We start from the raw sequence: 23,874 nt of genomic DNA, 5'->3' as shown, positions 1-23,874 counted from the left end.
CAATTGAGTTTGATAAAACATCTCATATTCATCACCTCCCATACTTACCTAGTTTTGAAAATTTGGGTAGGAACATATGAGTTCTACTCTTAACAAATTTTAATTATATAATACAATGTTGTCAACTATAGTCACCATGTTATACATTAGATTCTCGGTTCTTATTCATAACTGAAAGTTTATACTCCTTTTTTTTAACGTTTATTCATTTTTAAGAGACAGAGTGCAAGAGGGGAGGGGCAGAGAGAGAGGGAGACACAGAATCTGAAGCAGGTTCCAGGCTCTGAGCTGTCAGCACAGAGCCTGATGCAGGGCTGGAACCCATGAACCGTGAGATCATGACCTGAGCTGAAAGTTGGACGCTTAACCGACAGAGCCACCCAGGTGCCCCATTGACTTTTCTTTTTAAAAAAAGATTCTACATATAAGTGGTATCATGTGGTATTGGTTTTTCTTTGTCTGGCTTATGTCACTTAGCATAATGCTCTCCAGGCTCACAGTTTCTTTATCCACTGATTTGTCAAAGAAGCCTTATGTTGTTTCCATAACCTAGCCACTATGACTAATGCTGATATGAACATGGGAGTACACAGGATAGATGGTTTTTAATTTCAATTTCACTACATCACAAATAACTAACATGGCAGTGAGTTGGAAATTAACACATAATTCAAGAATTTTCATCTTTCAATTATACTATATTTGTATCTAGGTATTTCTTTTGGTTTCATGATGACCATGCAAATACACAATTTAGGAAGGTTCAATCTGGCCAAAACCTAATTCAAATTACTATAGGCTTAATGAAAATCTGACATAAGACCTGATCTCTCCTTCTAGTAAGTATTTCCCATATATGTTGGTTTCCATGGAAATATAGGGTTTTCCCTAAATATGCATACATACAGTGCTGAAAAGAAGTCGTTAAAGAAAAGACTAAGCTTGATGCAGAAGACACAAATTAGGAAGTTCAGTCAAAGTAACCCTACATAGTAGCACCGACTATCTACCCAAAAATAGCTAGTGTTTTGGTAAACCACTCAGTTTGATCTTTCCCAGTACTGTAAGGAAATAAAGAGTGTGTGAAGATATAGAGACATAGGAAGCTTAGTAAAAATGGTTGGGGAATGTACAGTGCAGCTTAGGGAATATAGTCAATAATATTATAACAACTTTGTATGGCGACAGATGGTAACTACACTTACTGTGGTAAACATTTTATAATGCATATAAGTATCAAATCACTATGTTGTACACCTGAAATGAATTCGATAGTGTATGTCAATTATTCTGCTGAAACAAATATAAATTCTGCTGCCTAGATAGATTTTAGTAGGTATCTCATACTCTGGTATGCTTAAAAAAGATAATTTATAACTCACCAGGTACCATTGGACTTGGATGAAAAAATAATGTTTCTTTAGGCAATGCATTGGATAAATGTCTCAGATAATACTGAATTTTGTTCAATGGTGAGTTGTACTGTATCTACCTCTGGGTATTACATTTGAAAAGAGTAGCACTACACTAGAGTATGTTCCAAACAGAGTGACCAAGATAGTGAGAAAACTAAAGTGACCTATTGCCAGTTTGCCGGGGATTAAGGGAGTTCCCAGGATACAGGACTTTTAGTACTAACACCAAAAAATCAAACCAAAAGAAGTTGGTAACCCTGGGGAGAACTTGAAGCCATGTTTTAGAAAGAAATGCTAAAGGGTTTCAGCAATTTATCCTGGAGAAGATTCTGGAGAAGGCATGATAAATTCTTCTGAGTATACTTAAAGACTTGCTTTCATTTTCTTCTGTATAGCCATGGGAAGTTACAAGGATCAATAGGTAACAGTACACATTTAGGTTTAATATAAGAAAAAACTATTTAAAGTCATACCAGCCTAAAGATGGAATGGGATAAAACAAGAAGTAGACTTTGATGAAAATCCCCAAATAACGCAAAGCATTCTGTGTAAAGATATATCGTAAATGTTGTGGAGAGGTTTCAAATTTTTGAAGTACGAGAAAGGGTTTGGATGATATGGCCTTTAGGGTCCCTTCCAATTCTGTTTTTAATGTCTATGATTCTGTAGGGTCATAAAATATTTTGATATGAGGAAGTTTGAAAATCTTACATTCATTATCAAAAAAGTAATAGAAGAATTTTAAAATAGCAAAATAAGGAGAGCCATATGGCAGGAGAGAAACCAAAATTAATCTGAGGTTAGTGTAACAAGTGATGTAAGCTGTCAAGTCACTTTTGAAGCAGCCTCGGATAAGAGATCAGCCATGGATGAAGAAAGACCATTTTAGAAGAGAATGAGAAACAGTCGCTGAGGATGGTAAAGTAATTCAAGCATTAAATTAATTCTTACATGTTTACCAAAAGGATGACAAAAAATATGCCTATTCCTCTGTGCCTCAAGAAAAGTGTTTAAGTCACCAGGGTGACTGAAATGCCAAGTATCCAGACAAGATCAGTGACAAGTATTAACCCTAAGTTTGCCTGTGCCAAATTTCTGTACCATCCAAGAGAGAAACTTTAAGCTTGTCCTTGACACATAGTATTTGGGTTACGTATCACCAGGAATGGGCAAAATGGAAGTCAGAGTCATGCCCAAAATAGTCCCATCTGTCTGGGACCAATCAGTTTTAGTGCCCACAGGGCAGAACAGCCCTTCACGAGATTGAATGAAAAAGAACTGGGTGAACTCCAGATCCTGAGGCACTGATACAAACCTAAATGTCATTTCAAAACCTTGTTTTCATAACAGTTTACATACGTTTGCTAATTTATAAAACTTTCCCACTCCTAGTTCCTTATCTATATTAACATAAGTTTTATATTCAAAATAAGCAAGGCATGAAAGCATATTACAGTCTGCTACAAATAAAGTTACAAAGACAGAAAAAGTTACACTTATTGGATACCCACTGAATGCACAGTTTTGTACTAATTATTATGGAGATATAAAGAAAAAAGTAGGTGCAACCTCTGATTTCAATGAACTTGAAGTTCCTGAACCAAGATAGCATACAATATTCCAATTTGTTGAGCACTCATTCACTAAGGGATTTGGTACATTCACACAGTGTAATTCACTCAATCAATCGATCAAGCATTTAACGTGGACATTGTCCACATTTTACAGGTGACGCGATGTGAACTGCCCATATGATAACAATATATACCTTTTGGCCCTGGACAGTCTGAACTTACACCTGTTCGTTTGATGTAGTTTTGAATGATATCCTTTTTCATTCTCCAAGATCCCCAATTTGGATTATAAATTATATAGTCACCTCAATTATCACAGTAGTAGATGGCAAACCTGAGATTAAAATTATGGTCTGCTCCAATGGAATAGAATAGAAACCCCAGAACTAGACCCACAAAAGGATGGCCAACTAATCTTTGACAAAGCAGGAAAGAATATCCAATGGAAAAAAGACAGTCTCTTTAACAAATGGTGCTGGGAGAACTGGACAGTAACATGCAGAAGGTTGAAACTAGACCACTTTCTCACACCATTCACAAAAATAAACTCAAAATGGATAAAGGACCTGAATGTGAGACAAGAAACCATCAAAACCCTAGAGGAGAAAGCAGGAAAAGACCTCTCTGACCTCAGCCGCAGCAATTTCTTACTTGACACATCCCCAAAGACAAGGGAATTAAAAGCAAAAATGAGATATTGGGACCTCATGAAGATAAAAAGCTTCTGCACAGCAAAGGAAACAATCAGCAAAACTAAAAGGCAACCAACGGAATGGGAAAAGATATTTGCAAATGACATATCAGACAAAGGGCTAGTATCCAAAATCTATAAAGAGCTCACCAAACTCCACACCCGAAAAACAAATAATCCAGTGAAGAAATGGGCAAAAAACATGAATAGACACTTCTCTAAAGAAGACATCCAGATGGCCAACAGGCACATGAAAAGATGCTCAACATCGGTCCTCATCAGGGAAATACAAATCAAAACCACACTCAGATATCACCTCACGCCAGTCAGAGTGGCCAAAATGAACAAATCAGGAGACTATAGATGCTAGAGAGGATGTGGAGAAACGGGAACCCTCTTGCACTGTTGGTGGGAATGCCAACTGGTGCAGCCACTCTGGAAAACAGTGTGGAGGTTCCTGAAAAAATTAAAAATAGGCCTGCCCTATGACCCAGCAGTAGCACTGCTAGGAATTTCCCCAAGGGATACAGGAGTGCTGATGCATAGGGGCACTTGTACCCCAATGTTTATAGCAGCACTCTCAACAATAGCCAAATTGTGGAAAGAGCCTAAATGTCCATCAACTGATGAATGGATAAAGAAATTGTGGTTTATATACACAATGGAGTACTACGTGGCAATGAGAAAGAATGAAATATGGCCTTTTGTAGCAACGTGGATGGAACTGGAGAGTGTGATGCTAAGTGAAATAAGCCATACAGAGAAAGACAGAAACCATATGTTTTCACTCTTATGTGGATCCTGAGAAATTTAACAGGAACCCATGGGGGAGGGGAAGGAAAAAAAAAAGAGGTTAGAGTGGGAGAGAGCCAAAGTGTAAGAGACTCTTAAAAACTGAGAACAAACTGAGGGTTGATGGGGGGGTAGGAGGGAGGGAAGGGTAGGTGATGGGCATTGAAGAGGGCATCTTTTGGGATGAGCACTGGGTGTTGTATGGAAACCAATTTGACAATAAATTTCATATATTAAAAAAAATTATGGTCTGCTGATTATTGGTGCTCTTTTGAACCTGATCTTTTCAACGTTTATTTATTTTTGCGACAGAGAGAGACAGAGCATGAACGGGGGAGGGGCAGAGAGAGAGGGAGACACAGAATCGGAAACAGGCTCCAGGCTCTGAGCCATCAGCCCAGAGCCTGACGCGGGGCTCGAACTCCCGGACCGCGAGATCGTGACCTGGCTGAAGTCAGACGCTCAACCGACTGTGCCACCCAGGCGCCCCTTGAACCTGATCTTAAATTAGATATACTATAATAAGAATATGACAGAAATCAATTGCTATCTTCTGAAAGTCTACTGCTAACATTGCCACTTACACACAATTACTCATACATCTTCACGTAAGCACTCCTGTCCCTGTGTGGCCTATGCTACCTGCTCGGTTATCCTCATCTGTTCTTTCCTACCTGTATAATAGCTACGAGCACACAATTCAGCTTCAGACTATAGGAACTCAACATTTGTGTTGTGCACACATCCAAATCCCTGGCTTCGGCTTTCTTGACTCTTTAAACTCACAATCAACCCACATAAGCCAATCATTCTTGTGACCCTTTATTGGATAGAAAATGATTATCAGGAAGTATTCCACCTGTTATACATATATATTTAATGTTTTTTTTATTTATTTTGATAGAGAGAGAGAGCGAGCAAGCAAGCATGAGCCAGGGAAGAGCAGGGAGAGGGAGAGAGAGAGAACCCCAAGCAGGCTTCATGTTGACAGCACAGAGCTCATCAAACCCAGAAACCTTGATGAGATTATGACTTGAACTGAAATCAAGAGTCAGATACTCAAATGACTGAGCCACCCAGGTGCTCCTCAGGAAGGATTCCAGCTCTTAAAAAAAACTAAAGCTCCAATACCACTCATATACCAAAATTTCCTTCTATTGCAACTATCGTGCCATCATTCCTGCCTAACTAACTTCAGTCTCATTCACAGTTACTTTCTGTTTCTTGACTTACATGTTTTCTTCCAGATAATCAAACTAATTCTGGCCTCACTTTCTTTTCTACTCCACCTAAACTCCATGAAAAATCTCATCTGTTTCTATGACTTTTATATACATATTTAAACAATATGAAAACAGAGTCATAGGTTTGTAGCCAAAGCACCTCACATAAAAATCTGGGTTATAAGGGGTACTCAATACATATATGTAGAATAAGGGAATTATGACAGGGTGATTACCTACTGTATGCTAAATTTTCTCCTTCCAGTTCTCATATTGGCGTTACGAATAGCATATCTGAAAAGGGCTAGCTGGTATAGCACTGGACTAATGAGGCTACAATAATCAGTCAAATCCTCAGGAAAAGAATCTTCCTTAGAACTACTACATGAAAATAAAATAATATCCTAATCTTTGATCAGCTATGCCATTTACTATTACTTTTATGATTGGGTTTTTATGATAGTAGTTATACGTCTTTGTATTCTTTCCTAGGTATTAAGCAACTTATTTTAACTGTTGGCCAGTAGGTCTACAGTGGCTCCTGGCCTTTGGGCTCATGGTGTAAACAGCAGGATGTCCTATAGGAATAGTCAACTTATATAACAGTCAGCATTACATGTTCCATATAAGAGGTGCTCCATAATTCACTGATGGATAAGCATATTTTCTCACCCACACATGCACTGAAAAAAATGTCATTATATAAAAAAAGCCAAATGGAAATATTTTTTAAAAATTTGTTTTTAAAAAGTTTATAGCATTCATTCATCAGCCAGTATTTTCAAAATATAAACACCTTCATATAATGAAATACGTTATATATAAACATTTGACTAAAATAACTGTAATAAAGTAGGCCTTGTGAAATTTATTTTTCACTCACCTTGAAGTTTTCTTCAAGTCCAGATTTGTTGGTAGTTCTGCAGGCTCTCTCCAGCTTTACTTCATTAGTCTTCGTAGACTTATGTTTCTAACATTGGCAGCCTACTGACTTTCAGAACAATCCATCTACTGAGGACACCAAGAAAATCTAGATAAAACATAAAAATAACACTTTGATATAAAATAATATAATGTAATGTAAATTAAATACAGAATGTATATTTAATTTTTCCATAAAAACTACAAATTTTAGTTCAGGATGAATAAAAGAGGATTCCAGTAAACACCTAAGATTTTCAGTAGGGAATTCGAAGGGCTACATTCCAGGGTATAGACCAGACAAGCCCTCACAAGGGGACTCAAAGAAATCTGGGATTGTTAGTGCCTTCACTTAACTATTTGCCAGAATGAAAATTAAGTCATTTTTGGAGGATGAGAACACTGTGCCAAACCTCAAATTTATCTAACATTTTATACACAATTCTTTGGCTTTAAGCAAAATATAAGCAACTATACACAAATAAAAAATTTGAGAAATTAAAGAAAAAATACACCCTGCCAATAGACAAATAGGAGATTTATATATTGGAATTATCAATTATGACTTCTATAGTTAAGGAATATAAAGAAAAAATTTAGAAATTGGCAGAAGGAAAAAAAACTGGCAGAAAGCTAAAACTAAAAACTAAGAATCATATGGAAATTCTGGAATTTAGAGATACACTAATTCAAGTAAGAACTCAAAAAATAGGTTTAAGGATACTATACATAGAAAATCCTAAAGACCACCAAAAAGCTAGTAGAAATAAAAAACGAACTCAGTAAAGTTGTAGCATACAAAACTAATACCCAGAAATCAGTAGTGTTTCTATACACTAATAACAAAGTAGCAGAAAGAGAAATTAGAAAAACAACACCATTTATAAGTGCACCAAAAAGAATAAAATATTTAGGAGTAAACTTAACCAATTAGGTCAAAGACCTGTCCTCTGTAAACTATAAAACATGAAAGAAATTGAAGATGACACAAATAAATGGAAAGATATTCCATGTTGATGAACTAGAAAAATTAATAATGTTAAAATGCTGATATTACCCAAAGCAATCTACAGATTCAATGAAATCCCTATTAAAATATCAACAGCATTTTCACAAAGCTAGAATAATACTAAAATTTGTATGGAACTCCAAAATACCTCTAATAGCTAAAGCAATCTTGAAAAAAAAAAAAAACAAGCTGGAGGCATCACAATTTTAGATTTCAAGATACATTACAAAGCTGTTGTAATTAAAACAGTATGGTACTGGCATAAAAGTAGACACATATATCAATATAAAAGAATAGAGAGTCCAGAAAGAAACTTACAATTATTTGGTCAATTAATATATGACAACAGAGGCAAGAATATACAATGGTGAAAAGATAATTTCTTCAATAAATGGTGCTGGAAAAACTGGACAGCTACATGTAAAACAATGAAACTGGACCACCTTTTAACACCATACACAAAAACAAACTCAAAATGGATTAAAGACCAAAATGTGAGCCCTGAAACCATAAAAATTGTACAAAAGAGCACAGGCAGTAATTTCTCTGACACTGGTTGTAGCAACATTTTCCTAGATGTGGCTCCTAAGGCAAGGGAAACAATAGCAAAACTAAATTATTGAGACTACATCAAAATAAAAAGCTTTTGAAAAAAATGTTTTAATAAAAATATATAGGAAAAATAAAAAGCTTTTTCACAGCAAAGGAAACAATCAACAACAGAAAAAGGCAACCTGTGGAATGGGTCAATATATTTAAATTATATATCTAATCAGGGGTTAGTTTCCAAAATATATAATGAAAAATAATTACACAACTCAACCCCCCAAAAAACCCAGACAATCCAACTAAAAAATGGGCAGAGGACCTGAACAGACATTTTTCCAAAGAAGACACACAGATGACCAACAGACACATGAAAAGATGTTCAACATTACTCATCATCATGGAATGTAAATCAAATCAACAATCAGATACCACCTTATGCATGTTAGAATGGCTAAAATCAAAAAGACAAGAAGTAACAAGTGTTGACAAAGATGTGGAGAAAAAGAAACCCCCGATTGGTGTACGAATGTAAATTGGTGCAGCCACTGTGCAAAACAGTATGGAGGTTCCTCAAAAAATTAAAAATAGAAATACCACCGGGTGCCTGGGTGGCTCAGTTGGTTGAGCATCCGACTTCAGCTCAGGTCATGATCTTGCGGTTTGTGAGTTTGAGCCTCACATCAGACTCGCTCGCTGCTGTCAGCACGAAGCCAGCTTCAGATTCTCTGTCCCCCTCTCTCTGCCCCTCCCTTGTTCACACTCTCTCAAAATAAACATTAAAAAATAGAAATACCATGTGATCCAATAATTCCACTATTGTGTATTTACCTGAAGAAAATGAGAACAGGAACTCAAAAAGATATATGCACCCCTATGTTTATTAAAGCATTATGTATAATAGCCAAGATATAGAAGCAACTTGAATGTCCATCAATAGATAAATGTTTATGCAGCTATAGAAAAGATGAGATCATGTTATTTGAGACAACATAAATGGACACAGAAGGTACTATACTAAGTGAAATAAGTCAGATTGAGAAAGACAAATACCATATAATTTCACTCACAAGTGTAATCTAAATGAAACAAATGAATAAACAAAAAGCATATATATGTATATATATACACACACACATACATATAATCGTATAGATATATAAACCATGATATATAACAATATATAACATACATATACCCAATACCACAACAATACATAGATAGACATATAACAATCATAAATATGTATGATTGGAAAGGAGAAAGAAAAGTGGACAAAAATAACAATGAAGATGTAACGTCTGAAAATATCCCAAACAGATAAAAGACATTAAGCCACAAATTCAAGAAGTACTATAAATCACAGGAATATGAATACAAATAAAATGATACATAGACACATCATAAGGAAACTAGTAACAATCAAAGACAAAGGGAATATATTAAATCTAGCCAGAGAAAAGACATGTTGGCTTCACAGGACTAACAAAATGACTATAGATAACTTATTAACTGAAACAGTGTAATGACATGTCCAACGTTCTAAAAGAAAATAGTTGTTAACCTATATTTCTATAAGTAGCAAGAAGAGACTTTAAAATGTAGGTTTAAAAGTCTCCTTCTGACCTAGATGGAATAGCAGGTATCAAACAACCCCAAGAAAACATTATAATGTTCAGAGTTCAGCAAAGGCAGCTAGTACTTGAGGCATCAAGCTCAAGGGAGAATGAAGACACATTGAAGGAAACTCTAAAATTATGGCTATTTTACTTCTTAGGACATTTGCCATTTCTTGCAAGGAACATGAAAGCTAACAGAATGCAGATTTCTTGAGCTTGCAGCAGTCTCTCTGGGCTTATAACACAAATATTTGCATTTAGGGCTACTAAAAAAGCCATAATCTAAGGCACAACAGTTCAGAGAAAAGGGAATTACAGAGAAGTAAGTCTAACATACTATGCATACTTTTCCCTTGAAACAATTTTATGAGTCATAAGCTGCACTTGTGAAGAGGGTTATTCTGAAAAACCAAACAAAAAGTACCTGTAAGAGGAGATAAAATACAGAGTTCAGGGCCTACAAAGGAAAAAGTAGCATGGTAAATGACCAAGGCTTTTTGCTAATACTCTAAAAAAGATATATCCTAGAGAAAGATCAATGTAAACAGGCCAGTCTCAATATGATCTAGGTAATTTGACCATACTCTATCTTCCTGCAAGAATAAAGGTGTATCTTCTCTAAGGGAAGACAATAGGATCCAGAGCCTCTTAATTTTTACTTGTATAATGTCTACTATTCAACATAAAATTGACAGGCATGGCATGAAACAGGACCAATGACTGAAATCCAAGAGAAAAGATGGTCAATAGAAACACAACCACTGGTAAACCAGATACTGAAGCTATCAGATTCAGATTTATGAAGAACTATGATGAGAATCTTCAACTATATGGACAAAAAGATGGAAATTTTCACAAATAAATAACAAAAATAATCAGATGAAAATCTTAGAAATAAGCTTTAAAATGAATAAAAATTAAAATAACCCAATTAAGAATTTGATTGATTTAACAGCAGATCATACATAGCAGAATCGACAAATACTAAACTGGATGACAGGTTAGTAAAAAAGGTACAGAGTAAAGCATAGGAAGGAAAAAAAATAAAATATAAAAGGTCTATTATATGTGTAAATGGAATCTAAGAAGAGAAGAGAGAGAATGGATCAAAAGAATATTTAGAATGATATCAGCCAACAGCTTTCTGATAGTTTTCCAAAGGTGATTAACACAATCAACCATAGATAAGAGGGTATCTATGAACACAAGCAGTATATATATCTATATACATGTACACACACACACACACACACACACACACAGCACATGACAGTAAAACTTCTATAAATCAAAGACAATGTTTAAAATTAGCCAAAGGATTGTTTTTAAAGTTCCATTACATTCCAAAGAGCACCAATAAGACTAACAGCTGTTTTTTTTTAATTATTTTTTATTTTCTAGGAAAGCCTAAAGGAAGAATAATATAGTTCTTTAAGGGACTGAAAGCAAATACCTACAAACTCACCATACAATTTACAATGAAAATATCTTCACACATGCAAGCAAAATAAAACATCTTCAGACAAACAAAAGCTCAAAGAATTACTAGCAAATTTGCACTAAAATACATACTAAAAAGGAAATATTTATGGGACAGAAACAATCTAAGATAGAAGTACAGCAATGCAGCAAAGAATGACAACTCCTGGGGCGCCTGGGTGGCTCAGTTGGGTAAGCGTTTGACTTCAGCTCAGGTCATGATCTCGCGGTTTGTAGGTTCAAGCCCCAAGTCAGGCTCTGTGCTAACAGCTCAGAGTGTGGACCCTGTTAAGGATTCTGTGTCTCCCTCTTTCTCTGCCCCTCCCCTGTTCATGCTGTCTCCTTCTCTCTCAAAAATAAATAAACATTGAAAAAACTAAAAAAAAAAAAAAAATGTCAACTCATGAAAAGGTAAACTTAAATGGATATTGACCATTTAAAGTAAGAGTAATTCTATATTATGTGGCTTTAAATATGCATAAAATCAAGATTCTTGGCAACAATGTCACAAAATATAAGAGGAAAATGAATAGAGGTAAAGTATTAAGAGGTCCTTGTATCTTTGGGAAGTAATAAAAGCAGTAATTTATATTATACTTTAATGAGACAAGGATGCATGTTGTAATCTCTAGGGTAACCACTAAACAATATGAATGATTTATTACTAACAAGATAATAAAAGAAATAGAATAAAAAAAACAGTTATGGGGTGCCTGGGTGGCTTAGTTGGTTAAGCATCTGACTTAGGCTCAGGTCATGATCTCAAGGTTTGTGGGTTCAAGCCCCACGTTGGGCTCTGTGCTGACAGCTCGAAGCCTGGAGCCTGCTTTGGATTCTGTGTCTCCCTCTCTCTCTCTCTGCCCCTCCCCCGCTCTCACTCTGTCTCTCTCTCTGTCTCAAAAATAAACAAACATTAACAATTTTTTTTAAAATAACACTTAATTCAGAAGAATCCAAGGCAAGGTAAAGAGAGGAACACAGCCAAGACATGCCCAAAAGAAAGTACATGGTAAATTGGTAGATAAAAAAACCCATACATCAATAATGACACTAAATAAAAATCACTAAAGACTCTAAATAAAAGACAAATATTGCCAGACTAACAATGAAAACAAAACCCAAACATGTTTTGCTTACCAAAGACATACCTTAAATATAAGGAAAATATAAAAGTTGAAAATAAAGAGTATAAAAGATATCCCATTGGATACAATTAACTCAAAGGGAGCTAATGTAGCTGTATTAATATCAGACTTTAAAGTAAGAAAATAGACAGGAAAGGAGACAAAGAGGCAAATTTCACAATGACAAAATGTCACCTCAACAGGAAGGAACAATTCTAAATCTGCATATAACCAATAACATAGTTTGAAAATGTATTAACCGTATGTTGGCAAAAGGGAAAAAAATGTACAAATCCACAATCAGATTAGGAGATATTAACACATCTCTCTCCCTAAATGACACGACAACCAGACCAAAACAAAACAAAACAAAATAAAATAGTGAGGATATAGAAGATATAAACAAGTTGTCTCAGTTGAGGCTTTCCCAGAAGCAGATCTGGATATAAGGATTCAAGTGCTAGTAACTGACTCATGAGGTTCAGGGAATACTGGTAGTGGACTGGGGAATTGTTAAAGAAAAGAAAAGCCGGTTACTGCTACATTGTACTGTGGGCAACGGGACTAATTGTTATGAGTCATCACTGAGAAGCGGTTAAAAAAAATATCCCTCAGCATTATCCCAACCGAGGGGTAGCAGACCTGGCATATTTATACACCTACTCCCAAGAGTAATCAGTTGAGGGCTGCTCTCCAGGGGTATCAATCTCTAGCACTTAGGGCCTACAACGTGCATGTGGGCAGCAAGACCTTCCACCATTTTGGAAAAAGCCCTTGGTCACAGAGCTGCAAGTCGCTGGCAATTCCAAGTAAGCCAGGGCACATGGCAGTGTCCCAAGAATACGTGTGAGGTACTCATGGCATCTGCTACAACAATGAACAAAAATGACCTCATTGACATTTATAGGACACTGAACTGAAAAACTATCCCATACACATTGTTTCTAAGTGCACATGAAACATTTATCAAAATAGACCATATGCTGCATCATAAAGCAAGTCTCAACAAATTTTAAATGATTAAAATCATACTTAATATGTTCACTGACCACCGTGGAATTAAACTGAAATTTAACAACACAATGATAGCCAGGGAAATCCACAAATGTTTGTAAGAATGTGCCTTAAAAAACCCAAACACTGATGTTGTCTGATGTGTCAAGAAGGCCTCCTGAGGTAGAAAAATCCATGCCAGATGTGGGAATTAGACAAGAAGGGCAGTAAAAAACATGTTCCACATATAAGTAATAATATGTGTGAAGGCTACAGAAGTCAGGAAAGGCTTCTTGAAGGAGGGGTCTTGAAATGGGCTTTCAAAGATTACCAAGATGGGGGACACCTGAGTGGCTCAGTCAGCTGGGCGTCTGACTCTTGCTTTTGGCTCAGGTCATGATTTCACGGTTCATGAGATGGAGCCCTGCATCAAGCTCTGTGCTGACAGCACAGAACCTGCTTGGGACTCTCTCTCTCTCTCCCTCACTCTCTGCCCCTTCCCTGCTCACATGCTCTCTCTCAAAATAAATAAACAAACATTAAAAAAAATATTACCGGTATTTGCCTGCATAGAGAAAAAGAAATGAAAGGACACTGCAGGCAGAAAGAACAATAAGTAAAAATAGGAATAAACATAACGTGCCAGTGTCAGTGAACCTTAATGAAATCTAGACTCTTTGTTGGGTAGCAATGGGGAATTAAACTGAAGAGGCAGACTGGATCAGATAATGGCGTGGAGGGCACAGGTTTTAGATATAGCCCAACACATAACAGCTGCCTGTGTATATACTTATGTAGCAGGCTTCCTTTATAAGGGAAGCTGCAATAGAACATTATTTAAAAACCTTAATTTTACCCACGGAGATATTAAAAGCCACTGAGTAAATATATCCTTTTAATAACACATGTAAAGGGGGTCCACCTTCTGTTCCTGAGAAGGCATTCTTCTATTTAGTATACAGTGTAACAGCAGGTTGCTATCAAGTCCAATGTTATTTAGTAACAGATTGTTACAGTAGAACAATCTAATTCAGCCCATTCTTGGTCTTCCAGCAGTCCAGCAGTAATGGACTGTTTCGGTTAATTGAATGTTCTGTACACTCGCCATGCAAACACAGAGGGTTTAGCAACAGTTACAAAATGTGAGCACAATCCAAGTCATTGAATACAGATTAAGAGCTCAAAACTCGTGTGCTTAAATTCTTTCAATTCAATTCAGTTTACCTTTGTTTGATGAATCACAAAGCTCTTTAGGATCTTACAGGTAGGGTCCAAGGGTCATCTATAGAAACACCCATCCTTAACTAGATTATATGTTCAGAAACGTTGAGCCTAGAAGTACCCAGTCAGGCATTGCCAAAGAAAACAATTTCTTATCAGGTGATACTCTAAGCTAGTACAGGAAAAAGTGTGATAGGGTTTTGGGAAATCCTTGGAGAATATCCTGCCAACAGTTGTACAGGTTTGGAAAACGGAAGTATCTCCTGTACTGGGTCTGAGAAATATAGGGCTGTGTATTTCCCAGTAGAACCCCCAAGGAAGGGGCACCTGGGTGGCTCCGTCAGTTAGGTATCCGACTCTTGATTTCAGTTCAAGTCAGGATCTCACGGTTCATGGGTTCAAGCTCTGCATAGGGCTCTGCACTGACAGCACAGAGCCTTCTGGGGATTCTCTCTCTCTCCCCCTTTCTCTGCCCCACCCACTTCTCAAAATAAATAAATAAACATTAAAAAAAAAAGAAACCCTAAGGAAGATATCGCTTTGGTACTGAGTCATAGTGGATGTAATCTATAGCTCTGTTCATTTACAGTGATTTTCCTCTATGTCTATAGTCTAGCCTTCCATTCCAAGATGGGAGTGTGTCACCATCCTTGGATTCTTATCACCTAGGGTCCAGGACCTGCAGAGTTCTGAAACCCAGAATACTGTGGATGGAGGAATTAAGGTAAGAAACTATAGTAAGAATCCACATGGACAAGGAGGCATTATAATACATGCAGGATCATATGGAAAACACAGAAAATACACACAAAATATATTTTACTGTTTAAACTATTTTGAGGTGAGTGTTGGGGGAAGAATTAACATTTAATAAGATTAAATCTTCACAATCATTATCCTTATTACTATTATTATCATATTTATGAAATCATCCCCATTTTTACAGAGAAGGAAACTTAAGTTCAATGAGATTGACTAAGCTAATGTATGTAACCTATTCTTACTCACACAGTGAATAAGTTTTTGAATCAGTATTTAAACTGAGATTTGTCTGATTCCAAAACTGCTCCCTTTTCACTCTTCCACACACTCTCACATTCATTTTGGCAAAAGCTCAGAAAAGTAAAGAGGAAATAATAACAGCTAAAATGTTGAGTCTATGTGTTATGCAGTGAACCAAGCACTTCGCACACATTATCTCTACTTAAAGTTACAGAAAACAAGGTCCGGGAAGCTTAGGTAACATGTCCAAGTCACATAGTAAATGGAGGAACCAGGATTTGAATGTAGACTCCTTAATTTCAGAGTGTACTTTCTAAAGTACTATGCTATATTTGAATAGAGGCATACCATATATCCTAACCTGATCTTGGGCACTCAAAGTCAGAATGTCCAGAGTTCTTCATCCAACTAGGATATAAATACCCATGTTGTATTCATATTTTAAATTTGTTGTATTGTGTTTAGTCTTAACACTCCATGAGAAGATACTGCAGTAACTAACGAAGAGAAGTAGACAGAATTTTGTTCCTGGATAATGCCACTTGGTAAAGAGCTATCTCCTGCAGCACGCAGGGCCTGATTTGAAGGGGCAGTAGGTGGCCTGAGCCCAAGGTAATGTTGTGGACTCTCCACCAATTTATGCCACGTGGTCCCAGATAAAGTCACCAGCTTCTTCTGAACTGGTTCATCTTCTGTAACCTTCCCTAGCATGCTTTTTCATTCCTCATGGAGCTCTCCTGTAAACGAACAATTCCATATCTTCCTCTCCTCCTGAATTCTTCAGGAAATAAATGCAGTAATAAATTGCATATATTTGTTCTCAAGCTTGTGATATACCTGAGGAGTTTTAAGTACTGTTTGGTTCTCTAGAAATCCAATTCACAAAAAAAAAAAAAGAAAAAAAAGAAAGAGAGAGGGAGAGAGAGAAAAGAGAAAAGATCAAACCTCTTGCTGTATTAATGGAGCACCATGTTAATAATTAATTACACTAGCTGTAGAAAGGTCAGGGTTTGAAATGGTGCAAGTAGATTATCCACTCCTCTCACATACTACTCATTTATAATACTGGTATGAAAGGAGAAGAAAGGCCTGACATCTGTGTCCTAAGGAATTCTTAGGACTAAGGAATTCTTAGTTCCACAACTAAGCAATTCTTTCTCAGGGGATATCCTCTAATCTGAGGAGTGACCAAGTCAAGTCTAATGTGATGAGAAAAGGCACCCTGCCTCTGGCTAATAGCTCTCTAGACACAAGAGTGGGTAAACTATGGCCTGTGGGCCAAATCCAGACTGCCATCTGTTTTTGTAAACAAAGCTTTATTGGAACACAGCCACACCTATTCATTTAGATATTGCCTATGACTGCTTTGCCATTACAGTAGCAGAATAGAGTTGTTGTACCAGAGACCATATAGCCCACACAGACAAAACTGTTTACTATGTGGTTCTTCATAGAAAAAGTTTCTCAACCCTTGGCCTATAGTAGCATTTGACTTGTAAAATGTCAATGAACACAAAATTAACCCATGCAAATGTCCATCAGGTGCCTTCTGCTCCCTTCCACCCTCTTGTTCTCCATCCATCTTCACTGGAGATCTCAGAAGGCAGATGCCCTACAAAAACTAAAGTGAAGTTCAATATCACTCATCATGAAAAAAATAAAAATCAAAACCACAATGAGGTACCACATCATATCTGTCAGAATGGTGAAAATTAACAACTCAGGAAACAACAGATGTTGGTGAGGATGCAGAGAAAGGGGAACACTTTTGCATTGATGGGAATGCAAACCAGTGTAGCCACTCTGGAGAACAGTATGGAGGTTCATCAAAAAATTAAAAATAGAATTACCCTATGACCCAGCAATTGCACTACTATTTATCCAAAGGATACAAAAGTGCTTATTTGAAGGGGCAAATGCACCCCAATGTTTACAGCGCTATCAACAATAGCCAAATGAGGGAAAGATCCCAAATGTCCACCAACTGATGAATGGATAAAGAAGATGGTATATATATATATATACAATGGAATAATACTCAGCTATCAAAAAGAATGAAATCCTGCCATTTGCAATGACATGGATGCAACTAGAGGGTATAATGCTAAGAGTAATAAGTCAGTCAGAGAAAGACAAATAGTATATGATTTTACTCATATGTGGAATTTAAGAAACACAACAGATGAACATGGGGGAAGGGAAGGAAAAATAAGATAAAAACAGAGAAGGAGGCAAACCATAGGAGACTCTTAAATACAGAGAACAAACTGAGGGTTGCTGGCGGGCTGTTGGGTGGGGGATGGGCTAGATGGATGATGGGCATTAAGGAGGGCACTTGTTGGGATGAACACTGGGTGTCATATGTAAGTGATGAGTCACTAAATTCTACTCTTGAAATCATTAGTACCCTATATGTTAACTAAGTTGAATTTACATAATTTAAAAAAACTAAAGTGAAGCTTTTAAGGAACTTTCAGTAAATGGAAAAAAGGATAGAATAGAAAATTAAAAAAAAAACCCTCTAGAATATAGAAGACTTAAGTTGTAAGGTTGAATTGAAAAGAGGGAAAAGTTAGAAAAGTTCAAGTTAGTACGAGGACATTTAGGACCTTGGAAGAGAGGAGTTTTTGGAGCATGACAGGTTTCCTAATGCTTATTTATTCTGAAATCTTTACTAGAAACTTCCTGACTCATACACAGCAAATAGGAAGTAAATAACTCTTCTCTAGTCCCTATATTAATTAATTCATTCATTCATTCATTCATTTTACATTTTTGAGTCAGGTACTAGAATGGATGTTGAGAATGCAGTAGTGAATAATCAGAACTTGGTTTCTCTTCCCACGGAAACTATAGTTTAGTGGGGGAAAACGAGAATTAAAGATATACTCACAAGAAGTTATAATTCTGATAAGCAACAAAAAAAGAAAACCACAGGATATTCTGCAAGTATATATCAAGAAATCCTAATCTAGAATGGAGTGGTGGGGTGTAGGGAATCAGTACTGGCCACATAGATAAAGGACATTTAAACTAAGGCCTGAAGGGTGGATAGTTTGTATCAATCGCTCTTTTTCCAATTCCTATTCTTGCCTGGGGATAAGAACTTGGCATCTGCAAAGTATTCAAAGAAAAGTGATTCCTTAGCAAAAGAAACATAGAATCATTAGATTGAATATATAGGTAGGGTCCAAATCAGACTAGACCTTGAATGCTCTACGATTTTATTGCAACAATAATTATTTAGAAGCAATTTATAAGCAATGGGGCATCATGATTTCACTTACAGTTTTATTCTATCACTCCAGAAAGAAAGTAGAGAATAGATGAAAGGGCAGGAGGCCATACTTTACATGGGCAGTCTTAGGGGGCCTTTGGAATAGCTTCTGTCTCCCCTCAATTTTATTCATCATTTTTCTTCTTCCATACTCCCTACTTTTCGGCCTACTTTCCCTTTTTCCTTGCCTTCCTCTACTCTAAATGGTCCACTGCCCTTGGATTTCAGCTCTCAAGCTTATGCTATTAGTTTTACTGCTTAGCAATCAAATCAGCTCTTGTGGACTGGCTGGGGAAGCCAGACATCACTTAAAGTGTCGGAACATAGGTTGCGTGCCAGGTTGAGGTTTGTCTGTAAGGGCAAATATCTTTTGTTTGGAAGTTGGAAAACATCTGTACTACAGGTACAGGCTCAGTGGGTGCTTGATCTTGTTTACTTAGAGATTACAGTGGACTCTGCCTTGGCATACAAATGGAACAACAACACATAGGTGTACCTCAAGGTCAGCAGATGAAGGGTGTGTGAGTGTGTTTGTACACGTGCACACTCTAGGCCTCCCTCTTATTTCCAACTGAACAGGAACACTCAATCCCTTGTCCATCATTGAACACCCACAACCTGGGCCGTCTGACTTTCTCCTCTATTTATTTTCTTCCTTCCTTGTTTGTTATTTCATTTCACAGCATTTCTCTCATCAAGGAACAAGATGTTTTATCTTCAGCTAAAGATTGTGTCATCAGCAAAGCAGATGAGTACAGCATCTTTTGTTACAAGGGCCCTTCTAAGCATAGCTGTAAATTCATAATATTCTCTAACAAATACTTAGCCTACATGGAAGGCTGGCCTGCTGCAAACATTTACAAATACAGACTACAGACTACTGTGATTCAATGGTAGTTGCCCATATACCTCATACATCAGTACTCTTCATCACCGTGAAGTGTAGCCGTTAGAGCTCTTATGTCACAGTAACCATAGCTTAAATAATATTGTGATGGAAATTGTTGTTTAACAAATATTTCTAAGTCTTGAGAGATGGCCCACTTGTTTCAAGCAATATACATTTATATAACATTCATTTTCTAGTACCTAGAAAATAAGAGCCAGGGTAATCCTAATCTATTAGGATTAAGCTCTCCACATTTCTGGGGTTTCTTACATTATCAGACCTCCCTCCTCTTCTCTCCTCTGATGCCTGGTAATAAGTCCCATGGTCAGAGTGAAAAGGAAATAAATATACAACCACAAAACAGCCTCTGCCTTGCCCTGATGTTTCTGAGGGATATCCCGTCAAAGTCAATCAATATCCAGCTGAGCTATCTAGGTGACCTACAAGGCAACAGAGCCCCCAGTTGATACATAGCAGTCCTTAACCTACCTGTGTTCTGGTCGAGCAAGGACCTAGAACTGCTTCTGATTCTACATCCATGTTCATGGTAAAGCCATCACCACACTGCGAAACGAAGCCTCAGCTACATTCTTCTCTGGTGTTGCCTCCCAATTGTGGTTTCATTTCAGCTGCTTTCTCCAACTACTAGCTTCCTTCAGGTGTTGCATATTTTCACCAGCCTCTGGCCCTTTTACTATTCCACAGATTCAATTTATTCAATTAAAGATTGGTGTCTCCTTAAAGGGTGAAGCAGTGTATGATAATCATTAAAGGCAGTGTTTCTCACACTTCAATATGCATAAGTATCACCAGGGGATCTTCTTTTTTTGTTGTTGGTGGTGATGGGGTTGGGGGGGGGGAGATCTTAACATGCAGATTCTAATATAGAAAGCTAGGGTGGGGCCTGAAAGTCCCTATTTCTAATATGCTCCTACATAATGCTGATGATCCTGGTCCATGGGAAGATTAATATCTAATATGCAGATTTGTGTATTAAATAAGCCAACCAAATGAAAGTGAAAGGGATATGAAGGGAAATGAAGGGAAATCAACATATTTTTGTATCCTTACTTTGGGAACTGCTATGAGATTTCCATATATGATCTAATTTAAACCTCACAGCGACATTATTAGGAAGCTAATATTAGTCCCATTTTCATGATAAGGACAAAGGGTTAATATACGATAGGTACTTTGTCCGAGGTTTGAAAGCTACAGATGTGTCTGATATAATGCTGTACGTATGTAGGTATGTATGTATTTATATTTCCTTTAAAAAATGTTTCCTTTTAATTCTAGTATAATTAACATAGTGTTGTGTTAGTTTCAAGTGCACAGTACAGTAATTCAACAATTCTATACATTACTCAGTGCTCATCATGATAAGTGCACTCTTAATCCCCTTCACATATTTCACCCATCCACCATTCACCTCCCTTCTGGTAACCATCAGTTTGTTCTCTTTAACAGTCTATATTTTGGTTTGTCTCTTTTGTTCTTAATCGTTACATCATAGTACCTCTACACTTATTAAGAAAATAGGCCAGGGCACCTGGTTGGCTCAGTCAGTTAAGCGTCTGACTCTGGATTTCAGCTCAGGTCATGATGTCATGATTCGCGAGATGGAGCCCCACGTCCAACTCTGCACTGACAGCGGGGAGTCTGCTTGGGATTCTCTCTCTCTCTCCCTCTCTCTCTGCCCCTCTACTGCTCTCCCTTTCTCTCTCTCTCTCTCAAAATAAACAAATAAACATTAAAAAAAAGAAAACAGGCCAAAGAAAAAAATGCTTGGCAAGGTAAAACTAGTCATTTTGACCCAAGTTAATAGCTGTATAATTGCAAGTGTTCAAAAGAGGTTACTTACTGAAATTTCATGTACAGGCACTTGATTATCAAAAAACTGGCTGGACAAGATTACTCTCAATGACTAAAACTCTATAATGCTGTATTTGGTAATGGTGCAATTTCAGATAACAAATATTTATCATTCTGAAATGAAAATGGGCACAAGAAGTCAAATGGCATTCAAATAATCAGCTTTATTGATGGTCAAACTAGATTTGAAAACTGGATTTAGTTCTAAAGCTAAAATTGGGCTTCCTACATACTCAATACTCCCAATCTTAAGATAATGGTCCCCACTAAAGGGGAGGCATGATTTATCAATACAGATGGATAAGTTAGAGAAGAGAGAGCAGAACAGTAGTTGAAAGCCACTAGAACTGATCTGTTTATCCCATAAAGACTACAAGCATTTATGAAATTCACCTTGTTTGAGCAGAGGGAGTCCAAGGGGAAGGAAAGAGAGAGATACAGAGACAGAAAGAGATTGAGATAAGCCTGCCTTGCCTTTTAAATACATTCATTCTGTCTTCTGGTTAAAACTCTTGGGGAGTCCCTTGAGAAAGAGTATGTAGAGTTTAAAAGAGAAACCAGAAATACTGTCTCCAAAATAACTCTCCATATCTTCCCCACAAAAAGAAGTAGAAGTCCCCTTATATAAAGTACTATGCAGTACAAGTCCCCTTATATAAAGTACTATGCAGCAACCATGGGATAAGTGAAAAAGTCTCCCATCCCCAGATAATGATAAATATGAACTTTCTTAACTTGGCAGCAAAGACTTGAGGTTAAAGTGTATGGGCTCCACTTAAATTGCAAGTACTTGAATTCCGGCTTTGCTAATTATTCTGGAACATTGAAAAAGTCACTTATTCTCTGCATGTCAACTTGCCCTTATGTAAAATGGTAATAACAAGAACAGATTTGGGGAAGTTGTGGCAACAGCAAAAACAGCAAAATAGTCTTGAGTCTCTCTGAATCCTCTGATAAAAGCACACAGAAAAACTAGGTATCAAAGTTCAAACTTATGAGCAACAGGGGCACCTGGCTGGTTTAGTCAGTAAATCATGTGACTCTTAACCTCAAGGGTCATGAGTTCAAGCCCCATGCTGGGGGTAGAGATTACATTAAAAAGTAAACACATAAAAACTTTTAAAAACCCATGAGCAACATTTATAACAAGAGAAACTGACAAGATATCCTCGCAACCTCTAAATACCAGCAGATAAACAGGACAAATGTTAATATGGCAAGACCAGCATGATATTAGGAGATATGTAGAATAAAACAGAGGGAAGCAACAGATCTGATGTATCTTAGAACATAAGAGTCCCAAACTAGCCTGAAAGTGTTCAGTGGAAACAGAGCAGACTAAATTGAGAACACAACCTGAAACTGGATGGGAAATAGAAGAAAGGACATAAAGATGTAATATAAAAGAGGTTAAGTAAAAACCTTGGAGCAATGAATTGGAATTGGAAGTATACATACGAAATCAAGTTTTCTTTCTTCCTCCCTCCCTTCCTTCCTTCATCTTTATCTCTTCCTTCCTTCCTTCCCTTCTTCCTTCCTCCCTTCCTTTCCTCCTTCCTTCCTTCCTTTCTTTCCTACCTATCAATCATTTTTCTATCTTCACCAGCTTTATACATAGAAAAGGCCTAGAAACATTGGATAAACAAGTAGTAATAAGTTGTCTAACACCCAGATTGTGGACTTAAAATACAGTGTTCCATCAAAAGATAGTGCAGCATCTAAGATTCTAGGTCAGCCACATCTGATCATACCAGATAGTGAAAATGCTATCAAAAAACTATTGCCATCACGTTAAAAGAACTCATGGGCCAATGTGAAAAGGATCTTACTGGCTGAATACGGGAAAGTTTGAGATTCAAAAAGGATTGCAATGGGGGGTAATGTCAGCAAAATGGCACAGTATATAGCTCCAAGCTGCCTCTACTAAAGAAACATCACAAAACAACCAGAAATTGTCAGAACCAACTTTGTTAGAACTGTGGAAAACAAAGATTTAGAGCAACCAACTGACACAGACTGAAAGAAAAAGGGCAACTTTGAAAAACTAGGAAAGCTTAATGGAATTTTTACTAGTCCTTGACTCATTCCCTCCCCAGAACATTGTGGCAGTCTTCAAAACCGAAATCTGAATTCCTAGTGTAGGATTCTGCTCTCTGGATCCAAATGGAGCAGAATAGACCTTATTCACAAATTATTGTGTATGTCTGTTCTCACCTACCTGGAG

The 23,874-nt window shown here is 37.0% G+C and overlaps 1 non-coding gene across 1 annotated transcript; it reads left to right on the top strand.

Annotated features, from left to right (window-relative positions):
- Positions 1–11,980: 11,980 nt before the first annotated feature.
- TRNAL-UAG (transfer RNA leucine (anticodon UAG)) lies at positions 11,981–12,065 on the top strand. The gene has a single exon. It is a non-coding gene; the product is annotated as a tRNA-Leu (tRNA).
- The last annotated feature ends 11,809 nt before the right edge of the window (positions 12,066–23,874 follow it).

Source organism: Prionailurus viverrinus, chromosome X (assembly GCF_022837055.1).
Source record: "Prionailurus viverrinus isolate Anna chromosome X, UM_Priviv_1.0, whole genome shotgun sequence".
NCBI classification, from domain to species: domain Eukaryota; kingdom Metazoa; phylum Chordata; class Mammalia; order Carnivora; family Felidae; genus Prionailurus; species Prionailurus viverrinus.
The sequence above is the reverse complement of the archived record's forward strand: the minus strand, read 5'-3'. Positions and strand labels throughout refer to the sequence as shown.